Source organism: Nerophis lumbriciformis, linkage group LG21 (assembly GCF_033978685.3).
Source record: "Nerophis lumbriciformis linkage group LG21, RoL_Nlum_v2.1, whole genome shotgun sequence".
In the NCBI taxonomy this organism is placed as follows: Eukaryota; Metazoa; Chordata; class Actinopteri; order Syngnathiformes; family Syngnathidae; genus Nerophis; species Nerophis lumbriciformis.
In genome coordinates this window covers 29,582,501-29,596,408 of record NC_084568.2, presented here as the reverse complement: position 1 = coordinate 29,596,408, position 13,908 = coordinate 29,582,501, and the positions used below count along the sequence as shown (strand labels likewise).

At 36.9% G+C, this 13,908-nt stretch overlaps 1 long non-coding RNA gene across 1 annotated transcript in view; it reads right to left on the bottom strand.

Moving 5' to 3' along the window:
* Positions 1-3,558: 3,558 nt before the first annotated feature.
* Positions 3,559-13,908, bottom strand: part of LOC133620868 (uncharacterized) — a 116,132-nt gene continuing 105,782 nt past the window's right edge. Inside the window, exon 3 of the long non-coding RNA XR_009817574.2 lies at positions 3,559-4,154. This is a non-coding gene — a long non-coding RNA (uncharacterized lncRNA). The remainder of the gene's footprint in view (positions 4,155-13,908) is intronic.

The following is a 13,908-nucleotide window of genomic DNA, read 5'->3' as shown; positions in this document are numbered from 1 at the left end:
ACCGGAAAACCAAAGGATGCGGCGGCCTTTTTGGTTTTTTTTCCATTTGAAAACACAATATACCAAATTTTCCAGGCACACCGATATATTAATTGTAGAAGTAAATATTAGATGTATAGGTTGTGAAATTTGTTATTTATACAAAAATATTCTGTAAATATACCTTAATTGTTTCCAAACAGTGTCTGTAACACGACAGTAAAACGGCTGATCAAACAAAACAGAAGTCATGGTCAGGGGCCCACTAGCTGCGCAAACGAGCTCTCCAATCAGCTAAAAAAAACTCAATAACTCCACGGTGACGTTTTGGTGAATTTACTGAGGAATTTGTGAAAATTAAACAATACAAAAAGAACGCCGTTGTAAGTTAATAATACTAACACAGGCATTTGTAAACGTGTTAGCATACTAGCTAATGCTAGTATGCTAAAATTAATAATAATAATAATAATAGATTTTATTTGTAAAAAGCACTTTACATTGAGTAAACAACCTCAAAGTGCTACAGTGTATTAAAAAAAAAAAGAAATAAAAAGATACTATCCATCCATCCATCCATTTTCTACCGCTTATTCCCTTTGGGGTCGCGGGGGGCGCTGGAGCCTATCTCAGCTACAATCGGGCGGAAGGCGGGGTACACCCTGGACAAGTCGCCACCTCATCGCAGGGCCAACACAGATAGACAGACAACATTCATACTAAAAAAATAAAAATAAAATAAAAACTAGAACAGCCAAATAGCTAAAACTAGTATGCATATATCTAAAAAAAAAAAGGGTTTTTTGTTGTTGTTTTTTTTAAAAGGGTTTTTAAGCCTTTTTTAAAAGCATCCACAGTCTGTGGTGCCCTCAGGTGGTCAGGGAGAGCGTTCCACAGACTGGGAGCTGCGGAGCAGAAAGCCCGGTAATTATTGCTAGTATTGCTTACATTATGATGGCATGTACAAATATGCACCAAAACAGTCCTGAAGACATCACATATGGGACGGTTTAGTAAGTAAGAATTGTTTTAGTTACATTGTAAAACTTACAAACCTTTCCTGGAGTGATGAATGACGAATCCATACGAGTAGAAACGCAATGGACGGCTATACTTCCGGTTCGAGGCGCGGAAACAGGAAGTATATTTTCAACCCGCAGCGTCCGCAGTGAGCGAACACGTCCAAAAGATGGCGCCATAGCACCAACAATGACACACCTTTACAGTGTCTTTGTGGGTGTCAAATGAAAACTGTTTGTCGAACACAAAAACATCACGGCCGTCAACAAAGACAAATCCGTTTTATAAGCCGCAAGGTTCAAAGCTTGAGAAAAAAATACATTTTTGATTTATTTTGTAACTTTTGGGCTCCCTTCAAGTTTGTTAAATGTAAAACATCTTGTGGACCAGAAAGGGTCTCAGTTTTAAAATGTTTTAAAAGTATATCACATGTTAATATTATTTTTTACTTCCAAGGGTTAAATCTCTAGATCAGGGGTCCCCAAACTTTATACATACATATATATATATATATATATATATATATATATATATATATATATATATATATATATATATATATATATGTATATATATACAGTGGGGCAAAAAAGTATTTAGTCAGCCACCGATTGTGCAAGTTCTCCCACTTAAAATGATGACAGAGGTCTGTAATTTTCATCATAGGTACACTTCAACTGTGAGAGACAGAATGTGAAAAGAAAATCCAGGAATTCACATTGTAGGAATTTTAAAGAATTTATTTGTAAATTATGGTGGAAAATAAGTATTTGGTCACTTCAAACAAGGAAGATCTCTGGCTCTCACAGACTTGTAACTTCTTCTTTAAGAAGCTCTTCTGTCCTCCACTTGTTACCTGTATTAATTAATAAACCTGTTTGAACAAACAAACAAACAAACAAACAGTCAGACTCCAAACTCCACTATGGCCAAGACCAAAGAGCTGTCGAAGGACACCAGGAAAAGAATTGTAGACCTGCACCAGACTGTGAAGAGTGAATCTACAATAGGCAAGCAGCTTGGTGTGAAAAAATAAACTGTGGGAGCAATTATCAGAAAATGGAAGACATACAAGACCACCGATAATCTCCCTCGATCTGGGGCTCCACGCAAGATCTCATCCCGTGGGGTCAAAATGATCATGAGAACGGTGAGCAAAAATCCCAGAACCACACGGGGGGACCTGGTGAATGACCTGCAGAGAGCTGGGACCAAAGTAACAAAGGTTACCATCAGTAACACACTACGCCGACAGGGAATCAAATCCTGCAGTGCCAGACGTGTCCCCTGCTTAAGCTAGTGCATGTCCAGGCCCGTCTGAAGTGTAAAGGATATCACCACATAGGCTCAGGAACACTTCAGAAAACCACTGTCGCTACATCTTTAAGTGCAAGTTAAAACTGTACTATGCAAAGCGAAAGCCATATATCAACAACACCCAGAAACGCCACCGGCTTCGCTGGACCCGAGCTCATCTAAGATGGACTGATGCAAAGTGGAAAAGTGTTCTGTGGTCTGACGAGTCCACATTTCAAATTGTTTTTGGAAACTGGATGTCGTGTCCTCCGGAACAAAGAGGAGAAGAACCATCCGGATTGTTATAGGCGCAAAGTTGAAAAGCCAGCATGTGTGATGGTATGGGGGTGTATTAGTGCCCAAGACATGGGTAACTTACACATCTGTGAAGGTGCCATTAATGCTGAAAGGTACATACAGGTTTTGGAGCAACATATGTTGCCATCCAAGCAACGTTACCATGGACGCCCCTGCTTATTTCAGCAAGACAATGCCAAGCCACGTATTACAACAGCGTGGCTTCATAGTAAAAGAGTGCGGGTACTAGACTGGCCTGCCTGTAGTCCAGACCTGTCTCCCATTGAAAATGTGTGGCGCATTATGAAGCCTAAAATACCACAACGGAGACCCCCGGATTGTTGAACAACTTAAGCTGTACATCAAGCAAGAATGGGAAAGAATTCCACCTGAAAAGCTTAAAAAATTGGTCTCCTCAGTTCCCAAACGTTTACTGAGTGTTGTTAAAAGGAAAGGTCATGTAACACAGTGGTAAAAATGCCCCTGTGCCAACTTTTTTGCAATGAGTTGCTGCCATTAAATTCTAAGTTAATGATTATTTGCAAAAAAAAAAAAGAAGTTTCTCAGTTCGAACATTAAATATCTTGTTTCTGCAGTCTATTCAATTGAATATAAGTTGAAAAGGATTTGCAAATCATTGTATTCTGTTTTTAGTTACGAATTACACAACGTGCCAACGTCACTGGTTTTGTGTGTGTGTGTGTGTGTGTGTGTATATATATATATATATATATATATATACACTTCAACTCCAGACCTATTCATCAGAAAAATACCCTTTTTTTTTTAAAGAAAACCTTGGTTTTTTTATGTCAAAAACACAAAATATTCAATATCCCCCCATAAAATAATGTCAAAGTGGAATATTTGATGTAAAGTAATTGAAGCCTTAAGTAGGTCAATAATTCATAAAAATCTTTATTTATATTAAATGTTTTTTTGTTTCTTGCGTGATGACAGGTTTGAAAAAAAAATTACACCAAAGGTCTCGGGGATCCAAAAGGGTCCCACTCATAAAAGACAAGGCGGGGGTTAAAAAAAAAAAGAGCTGCAGGCCGCACTTTGGACACCTTTGCTATAAGCTGATGAACTGGGGCTAATTCAGAAGTCAACATGGATAAACACGTGCAGGAATTAGCCTTGAAAATGCAATTATCTCCGTCAGGTGTGACTAAAAGTGAGCAGGAGGTCGCCTGGGCAACCAGGAGGGACGGCGATGACTGATCGTGTTTCCCACTCTCCTCGCTCCTCTCATCTTCTGTCTTCTGCTGTCACCGCCTTTTCATCTTTTCATCTCCATCTTGAAAATGTGTGTGTGTGTGTGTGTGTGTTTGTGCGCCCGCAGAGAGACGGAGAGGTGAATGGAAACATTCCTCACCTGTCGGCAGAGGAGCATGCTTGAGCTGACAGCTTCTAAAGTGTGACCAGGGATCAGTTTGTTGCTCTTGGGAGAAGGTGGGGGCGGTTACGCTGGAGCAGTCCCACAACTGCCAGACATAAACCTCTGAAAGTGGCTGGGTGGGGGAGCCTGAATGCCTGCAAGGAGGAGGGGTGTCGCCGTGCTGGCAGAGGGAGATCAAAAAACAAAACAAGACTGTTAATCTTACAGCTCCAATTATAGCAAAACAGGATTGCATCACAGAGTTTATGTGCCAGACTTTATAGTCTGTCGGAGACCTGCATGGGACCGTGACACATTCTGCTCCGCCGTATATTGACCCACAAATGACTGACAATAAACCATATTTATTGGACGGAAAATATTGAAATTCAATGATGTAGGGAATTTACAAACAGCTAAAATGATGCACAAAGCAAACTGTAACCTGCTCTCTAAAGGAAACGCTGGAAATAGAACTATAAATCAAATTTTTTTTAAATAAATGATCAAATAATGAATAAAACACATGAATAAGAAACAACATAATATGACATAAATATGACATAAGTATGACATAAATACAACATAAACACAACATAAACATGACATAAATACGACAGAAATATGACAGAAATACAACATAAATATGACATAAATACAACATAAATATGACAGAAATCCGACATAAATATGACATAAATGCAACATAAATGCAACATAAATATGACATAAAACTGACATGAATCCGACATAAATATGAGATAAACATAACATAAATACGACATAAATATGACATAAATACGACATAAATATGACATAAATACAATCTGCGATGAGGTGGCGACTTGTCCAGGGTGTACCCCGCCTTCCGCCCGATTGTAGCTGAGATAGGCTCCAGCGCCCCCCGCGACCCCAAAAGGGAATAAGCGGTAGAAAATGGATGGATGGATGGATAAATACAACATAAATATGACATAAATACGACATAAATGCGACATAAATACAACATAAATACGACATAAATATTATAAATACAACATAAATACGACATAAATACGACATAAATATGACGTAAATAAGACATAAATATGGCATAAATACGACACAAATATGACATAAAAACAACATAAATATGACATAAACATGACATAAATAAAACATAAATATGACATAAATACGACATAAATATGACATAAATACGACATAAATACAACATAAATACAACATAAATATGACATAAATACAACATAAATACGACATAATACGACATAAATGCGACATAAATACAACATAAATACGACATAAATATGACATAAATACAACATAAATACGACATAAATATGACGTAAATACGACATAAATATGGCATAAATACGACACAAATATGACATAAAAACAACATAAATATGACATAAACATGACATAAATAAAACATAAATATGACATAAATACGACATAAATATGACATAAATACGACATGAATACGACATAAATACGACATAAATATGACATAAATACAACATAAATATGACATAAATACAACATAAATACGAGATAATACGACATAAATGCGACATAAATATGACATAAATACAACATAAATACGACATAAATATGACGTAAATACGACATAAATATGGCATAAATACGACACAAATATGACATAAATACAACATAAATATGACATAAATACGACATAAATATGACATAAATACGACATAAATACAACATAAATATGACATAAATATAACATAAATACGACATAAATATGACATAAATACGACATAGATACGACATAAATATGACATAAAGACAACATAAATATGACATACATATGACATAAATATGACATAAATATGACATAAATACTACATAAATATGACACAAATATGGCATAAAAACAACATAAATATGACATAGATATGACATAAATACAACATATATATGACATAAATATGACATACATGACGCAAATGTTTATGCTGTATTTCTGTCATATTTCTGTTGTCCATCCATCCATTTTCTACCGCTTGTCCCTTTTTGGGGTCGCGGGGGGTGCTGGAGTCTATCTCAGCTGCATTCGGGCGGAACGCGGGGTACACCCTGGACAAGTCGCCACCTCATCGCAGTTGTATTTATGTCATATTTATGTCCTAATTATGTCATATTTATGCTGTATTTCTGTCATATATATGTTGTATTTATCAGAATCAGAATCAGAATCAGCAATACTTTATTAATCCCCGAAGGGAAATTAAAATTTTGAATGGGATTGTGCTGAAAATTTTAATTCCCCCCCACTGATTAATAAAGTGTTTCTGATTCTGATTCTGATAAATACAACATAAATATGACATAAATACAGCATAAATATTACATAATTATGACTAAAATATGACACAAATATGACATAAAAACAACATAAATATGACATAAATACAGCATAAATATAACAGAAATACAAGATAAATATGACAGAAATATGACATGAATACAGCAGAAATATGACAGAAATACAACATAAATATGACAGAAATACAGCAGAAATATGACAGAAATACAACATAAATATGACAGAAATACGACATAAATATGAAATAAATACAACATAAATATGACATCAATACAACATAAATACGACAAATATGACATAAATACGACATAAATACGACATAAATATGACATAAATATGACATAAATACAACATAATTATGAAATAAATATGACATAAATATGATATAAATATTACATACATGACATAAATTTTTATTCTGTATTTCTGTCATAATTCTGTTGTATTTCTGTCATATTTATGCTGTATTTATGTCATATTTATGTTGTATTTATCAGAATCAGAAATACTTTATTAATCCCCGAGGGGAAATACACATTTTGAATGGGATTGTGCTGCAAATGTTATTTTCCCCACGGGGATTAATAAAGTATTTCTGATTCGGATTCTGATAAATACAACATAAATATGACAGAAATACAGCATAAATATGACCTAATTATGACAGAAAAATGACAGAGATACAACAGAAATATGACAGAAAAACAGCATAAACATGACATAAATATGACATAAATACAACATAAATATGACAGAAATACAGCATAAATATGACACAAATGCAACATAAATATGACAGAAATACAGCATAAGTATGACATAAATACAGCATAAATATGACAGAAATACGACATAAATATGACAGAAATACGACATAAATACAACATAAATACGACATAAATATGACATAAATATTACATAAATACGACATAAATGACATAAAAACAACATAAATATGACATAAATACAACGTAAATATGACATACATGACATAAATACAACATAAATATGACAGAAATACAACATAAATATGACATAATTATGACATAAATATGACATAATTACAACATAAATATGACATATATATGACAAAAATATGACATATGTATGACAAAAATATGACATATATATGACATAAATATGACATGAATATGACATAAATATGTAGTTAAAAGCTGAAATAAGATGAATTAAATTGGGGCGTGGTAAATAAAAGCCAATAAACACTAAATAAACACAGAGTTAAAAAGATGATACAAATCTTAAGATGGATGAGAGTTAAGTTAAAAAGGTCTTGAGCCTGTTGTTAAAAATGCTAACATTCTCTGCAGGGTGTTCCACAACTGAAGTGAAGGGAATTATATTTACATAGCGCTTTTCTCTATCATGTAATGGTCCGGACTTTTGGAATAATTAAGAGGCCTGAACCGGAAGACCTCGGGGACCGTGAGCCACTATAAAATGACCTGGTGGACCACCTAAAATGAAGTGGCAGACCACTTAAAATGACATGGAAGGCCACTTTAAAAAGAAGTGTATGGCCACATAAATGAAGTAGCAGACCACCTAAAATGACATGATAGGCCACGTTAAAAAGAGCTTGCTGGCCACTTAAATTAAGTGGCAGACCACCTAAAATGACATGGTGGGCCACTTTAAAAATAAGTGGCTGGCCACTTAAATGATGTGGCGGACCACCTAAAATTACATGGTGGGCCACTTTAAAAATAACTGGCTGGCCACTTAAATGAGGTGGAAGATCACATAAAATGACATGGCGGGCCAAATTAAAAAGAATTGTCAGGCCACATAAATGATATGGCAGATCACATCAAATGAAGTGGTGGGTCACATTAAAATGACGCCACATAATTTTAACATGGCCTGCCGCATTAAAATTATGGGACAAGCCACTTTAAAATGAAGTGGCAGGGCACAATAAGATGATATGGCGGACAATATAAAATGAAGTGGCAGGCCAGATTTCCCCCACCGGCTTTGACTTTGATACCTGTGGTATATCAGGAAGTTTAGATAAAAGCTGATATAATCTGCTTTTGTTGATAACAGATTGATATCTGATACCAACAGATTGATATCAGATATCAACAGATTGATATGTGATATCAACATGTGATCAGGACAGCATTCTTTGAAGAGAAGCAGCCTTCTTCTACGATACAAGTCTGAGTGAGTCGTCATTTGAACCATTGTCATGAAGGACAGCCAACCAGCTGATGGCAGTCTTTTAGTAGACCTTAGTCAGAGTATAGTATACAGTCTCTCTCTGGTCTCTTCCCGGTCTCTCTCCCGTCTCTCTCCGGTCTCTCTTTGGTCTCTCTTCCATCTCTTTTCGGTCTCTCTCTGGTCTTTCTGGTCTCTCTGGTCTCTCTCTGGTCTCTCCAGTCTCTCGCCGGTCTGTCTCTGGTCTCTCCGGTCTATCTTCGGTCTATCTCCGGTCTCTCTCTAGTCTCTCTCTTGTCTCGCTGGTCTTTCTGATCTTTCTAGTCTCTTTAGTCTCTCTCTGGTCACTCTCTGGTCCCTCTGGTCTCTGCGGTCTCTCTCTGGTCTCTCTGGTCTGTCTCTGGTCTCCCTGGTCTCTGCGGTCTCTCTGCGGTCTCTTCCTGGTCTCTCTCTGGCCTCTCTCTGGTCTCACTCTGGTGTCTCTCTGGTCTCTCTCTGGTCTCCCTGCTCTCTGTGGTCTCTCTGGTCTGTCTCTGGTCTCCCTGGTCTCTGCGGTCTCTCTCTGGTCTCTCTGGTCTGTCTCTGGTCTGTCTTTAGTCTGTCTCTGGTCTGTCTCTGGTCTTTCTCTGGTCTCTCTTTGGTTTCTCTTTGGTCTCTCCCTGGTCTCTCTCTGGTCTCACTGGTCTCACTGGTGGGGGTTGGCGGGCAGACTGGCTCCCTGGCTGCCATGTGTCAAGCCAATTAGTGCTAAATTTGAGTGCTGTACCAGCCGGCGGGGGGGCGAAGGAGAGGGAGTTTGATTACAACACCTAAACCTTCCTGTGGCCCCCCTTCTGGGCCGGCAGTACAAATGTCTCTCTGACAGCCGAGTCACAGATGGGGACTTGAGGTGGCCTCACACAGGCCGCTCTGTTCAATATTCACTGCATGTTGAATTCTCCAAACGATCCGAGCAGTGTTTGGGTGAACGTTGATGGAAACGTGCTCCTCGGAGCAAGAGCCAGCTGCAGACAGAAAGGAGATAGACAAATATACGGAGAATAAGTAGGTGTTCTTTCCCCGCAGACATGCCTGCTCGTGTTCAGTCCAGACGCATGGCGTGAAGAACCACAATAAACTCTGTGATTGGATCGCTCAACAGCACTGATTTACTTGGCCAAACACCGGCTTGGAGTTTATTTGTCTCTGCTGTGAGGAATCATGGGAGACATTCAGTCTTTGTGGCCCTAAACAAGATGGGGCCATCTTTCTGTCTTTAGTATACTAAGACTCGGCCTGAAGATGACAAATACACGAATGCAGTCGTCCCTCAGCCATCATACTTTCAAAAAACCTATTTAGTTTGTTATGCTCCAGCTATGAATATATTCCATTTATAATGAATTACTCCTACTTTACAGCGATTTGGCTAAAAGACACTACCAACAAAAATGCAGTTCAAATATGTTATGATTAGACATGAAGAAATAATGTATTAATAATACTTTATAAGTTATGAATATTTGTGTTTACAATAAATATAAACAATATGACGACATTGACAAGTGAAGTTCAATAGTCACGTGTTTATATTCCAGATACTTTCCAAAGTTTATATGAAAAGGAAAACAAATGGTTGATAGGTCCAAGTGGAAAAGAAAAAGGTTTTGCAATGAGGCCAACTCAAAACTGCTATGGCATTATTTGAAAAAGTAAACCAAACACAATAAATGGGAAAAAAAATATGAAAAACCAAATGTTCTTTGGACACAATGCATTTAAGATTAGGGTTCGGTTTCAATATAACCTTAAATAGTACAGCCGTTTAAAAAATACAGGCGTAAATCTGTTCCAATGACGGCGTTTGAAGCGACGCTAAATTAGCAATTATCTCTATGGGCTTTTGAATTGAAATGTGATGCTGTGAAACCGAACTAAAACAATTACAATGGTGACTCACTGGTGACCCATCAGCGTTCTCGTTATGTTACCCTGTACATTGTTTGTTTGTCTAATCTTGAACGGGTTTGTGCTGAAAACAAAGTTTCGTTGTACAAAGTGTAGTACCCGCACTCTTTTACTATGAAGCCACATTGATGTAACACGTGGCTTGGCATTGTCTAGCTGAAATAAGCAGCGGCGTCCATGATAACGTTGCTTGGATGGCAACATATGTTGCTCCAAAACCTGTATGTACCTTTCAGCATTAATGGCGCCTTCACAGATGTGTAAGTTACCCATGTCTTGGGCACTAATACACCCCTATACCATCACAGATGCTGGCTTTTCAACTTTGCGCCTAGAACAATCCGGATGGTTCTTTTCCTCTTTGGTCCGGAGAACACAACGTCCACAGTTTCCAAAAACAATTTGAAATGTGGACTCGTCAGACCACTTTTCCACTTTGTATCAGTCCATCTTAGATGAGCTCAGGCCCAGCGAAGCCGACGGCGTTTCTGGGTGTTGTTGATAAACGGTTTTCGCCTTGCATAGGAGAGTTTTAACTTGCACTTACAGATGTAACGACCAACTGTAGTTACTGACAGTGGGTTTCTGAAGTGTTCCTGAGCCCATGTGGTGATATCCTTTACACACTGATGCAGTATAGCCTGAGGGATCGAAGGTCATGGGCTTAGCTGCTTACGTGCAGTGATTTCTTCAGGTTCTCTGAGCCTTTTGATGATATTACAGACCGTAGATGGTGAAATCCCTAAATTTCTTGCAATAGCTGGTTGAGAAAGGTTTTTCTTAAACTGTTCAACAATTTGCTCACACATTTGTTGACAAAGTGGTGACCCTCACCCCATCCTTGTTTGTGAATGACTGAGCATTTTATGGAATCTACTTTTATACCCAATCATGGCACCCACATGTTCCCAATTTGCCTGTTCACCTGTGGGATGTTCCAAATAGGTGTTTGATGAGCATTACTCAACTTTATCAGTATTTATTGCCACCTTTCCCAACTTCTTTGTCACGTGTTGCTGGCATCAAATTCTAAACTTAATGATTATTTGCAAAAAAAAAAAATGTTTATCAGTTTGAACATCAAATATGTTGTCTCTGTAGCATATTCAACTGAATATGGGTTGAAAATGATTTGCAAATCATTGTATTCCATTTATATTTACATATAACACAATTTCCCAACTCATATGGAAGCAGGGTTTGTACTTGTGCAATGACAATAAAGACCATACCACTGCTGAATAAAAGTTTAGCCGGAACAAAGTATAAGTGTATCCAAATATAACAGAAGACAGTTCAAAGCTGCTGTGCCGCTTCAGCATTAATTGAAAAAGTCAACAAAACATAAAAAATTTGCAAAAACAATGAAAAACCAAATGGTCTTTAGACATCATTTTATTAGGGTAAAGGTTCGGCTACAATATAAACTTGAGTATTGCGGTTGTTTTAATAATACAGGTGTAAATCTGTTCGTTTGAAGCGACACTAAATTAGCAATTATCTCTATGGGCTTTTGAATGGACGTAGCTGCAATGCTGCTAAACTGCTCCGCTGCTTTGGCATCAATTTAAAAAGTAAACAAAACACAATAAATTGGCAAAAGAATGAAAACACAAATGTTCTTTAGACACCATTTTGTTAGAGAAACAATTCGGCTACAATACAAACAGAGTAGTACGGTCATTTTTTAAATACGAGGGTAAATTTGTCACAATGACGGCGTTTGAAGCGACACTAAATTGGTGATTATCTCTATGGGCTTTTGAATGGACGTGGCTGCAATGCTGCTAAACTTCAGCATTAATTGTAAAAAGTCAACAAAACACAATAAATTGGCAAAAGTATGAAAAAACAAATGTTCATTAGCCACCATTTTGTTAGGGAAACAATTCGGCTACAATACAAATATGAGTAGAACGGTCATTTTTAAAATACGAGGTTATATTTGTCACAATGACGGCGTTTGAAGCGATACTAAATCAGCAATTATCTCTATGAGCTTTTGAATGGACGTGGATGCACCGTTGCTAAACTACTATGCCACTTCAGCGGTAGTTGTAAAAAGTCAACAAAACACAATAAATTGGCAAAAGTGTGAAAAAAAGAAATGATCTTTGGATACCATTTTGTTAGGGAAACAATTTGGCTACAATACAAACATGAGTAGTACGGTCGTTTTTAAAATACGAGGGTACATTTGTCACAATGACGACGTTTGAATCGCTACTAAATTAGTGATTATCTCTATGGGCTTTTGAATGGACGTGGCTGCAATGCTGCTAAACTTCAGCATTAATTGTAAAAAGTCAACAAAACACAATAAATTGGCAAAAGTATGAAAAAACAAATGTTCATTAGCCACCATTTTGTTAGGGAAACAATTCGGCTACAATACAAATATGAGTACAACGGTCATTTTTAAAATACGAGGTTATATTTGTCACAATGACGGCATTTGAAGCGATACTAAATGAGCAATTATCTCAATTAGCTTTTGAATGGATGTAGACTCAATGTTGCTAAACCGCTATGCCGCTTCAGCACTAATTGTAAAATGTCAACAAAACACAATAAATTGGCAAAAGTATGAAAAAACAAATGTTCTTTAGCCACCATTTTGTTAGGGAAACAATTCGGCTACAATACAAATATGAGTAGAACGGTCGTTTTTAAAATACAAGGTTATATTTGTCACAATGACGGCGTTTGAAGCGATACTAAATTAGTGTTTATCTCTATGGGCTTTTGAATGGATGTGGATGCAACGTTGCTGAACTGCTATGCCACTTCAGCATTAATTGTAAAAAGTCAACAAAACACAATAAATTGGCAAAAGTATGAAAAAAAGAAATGTTCTTTAGACACCATTTTGTTGGGGAAACAATTTGGCTACAATACAAACATGAGTAGTACGGTCGTTTTTAAAATACGAGGGTAAATTTGTCACAATGACGACGTTTGAATCGCTACTAAATTAGTGATTATCTCTATGAGCTTTTGAATGGACGTGGCTGCAATGCTGCTTAACTTCAGCATTAATTGTAAAAAGTCAACAAAACACAATAAATTGGCAAAAGTATGAAAAAACAAATGTTCATTAGCCACCATTTTGTTAGGGAAACAATTCGGCTACAATACAAATATGAGTAGAACGGTCATTTTTAAAATACGAGGTTATATTTGTCACAATGACGGCGTTTGAAGCGATACTAAATCAGCAATTATCTCTATGAGCTTTTGAATGGACGTGGATGCACCGTTGCTAAACTACTATGCCACTTCAGCGGTAGTTGTAAAAAGTCAACAAAACACAATAAATTGGCAAAAGTGTGAAAAAAAGAAATGATCTTTGGATACCATTTTGTTAGGGAAACAATTTGGCTACAATACAAACATGAGTAGTACGGTCGTTTTTAAAATACGAGGGTACATTTGTCACAATGACGACGTT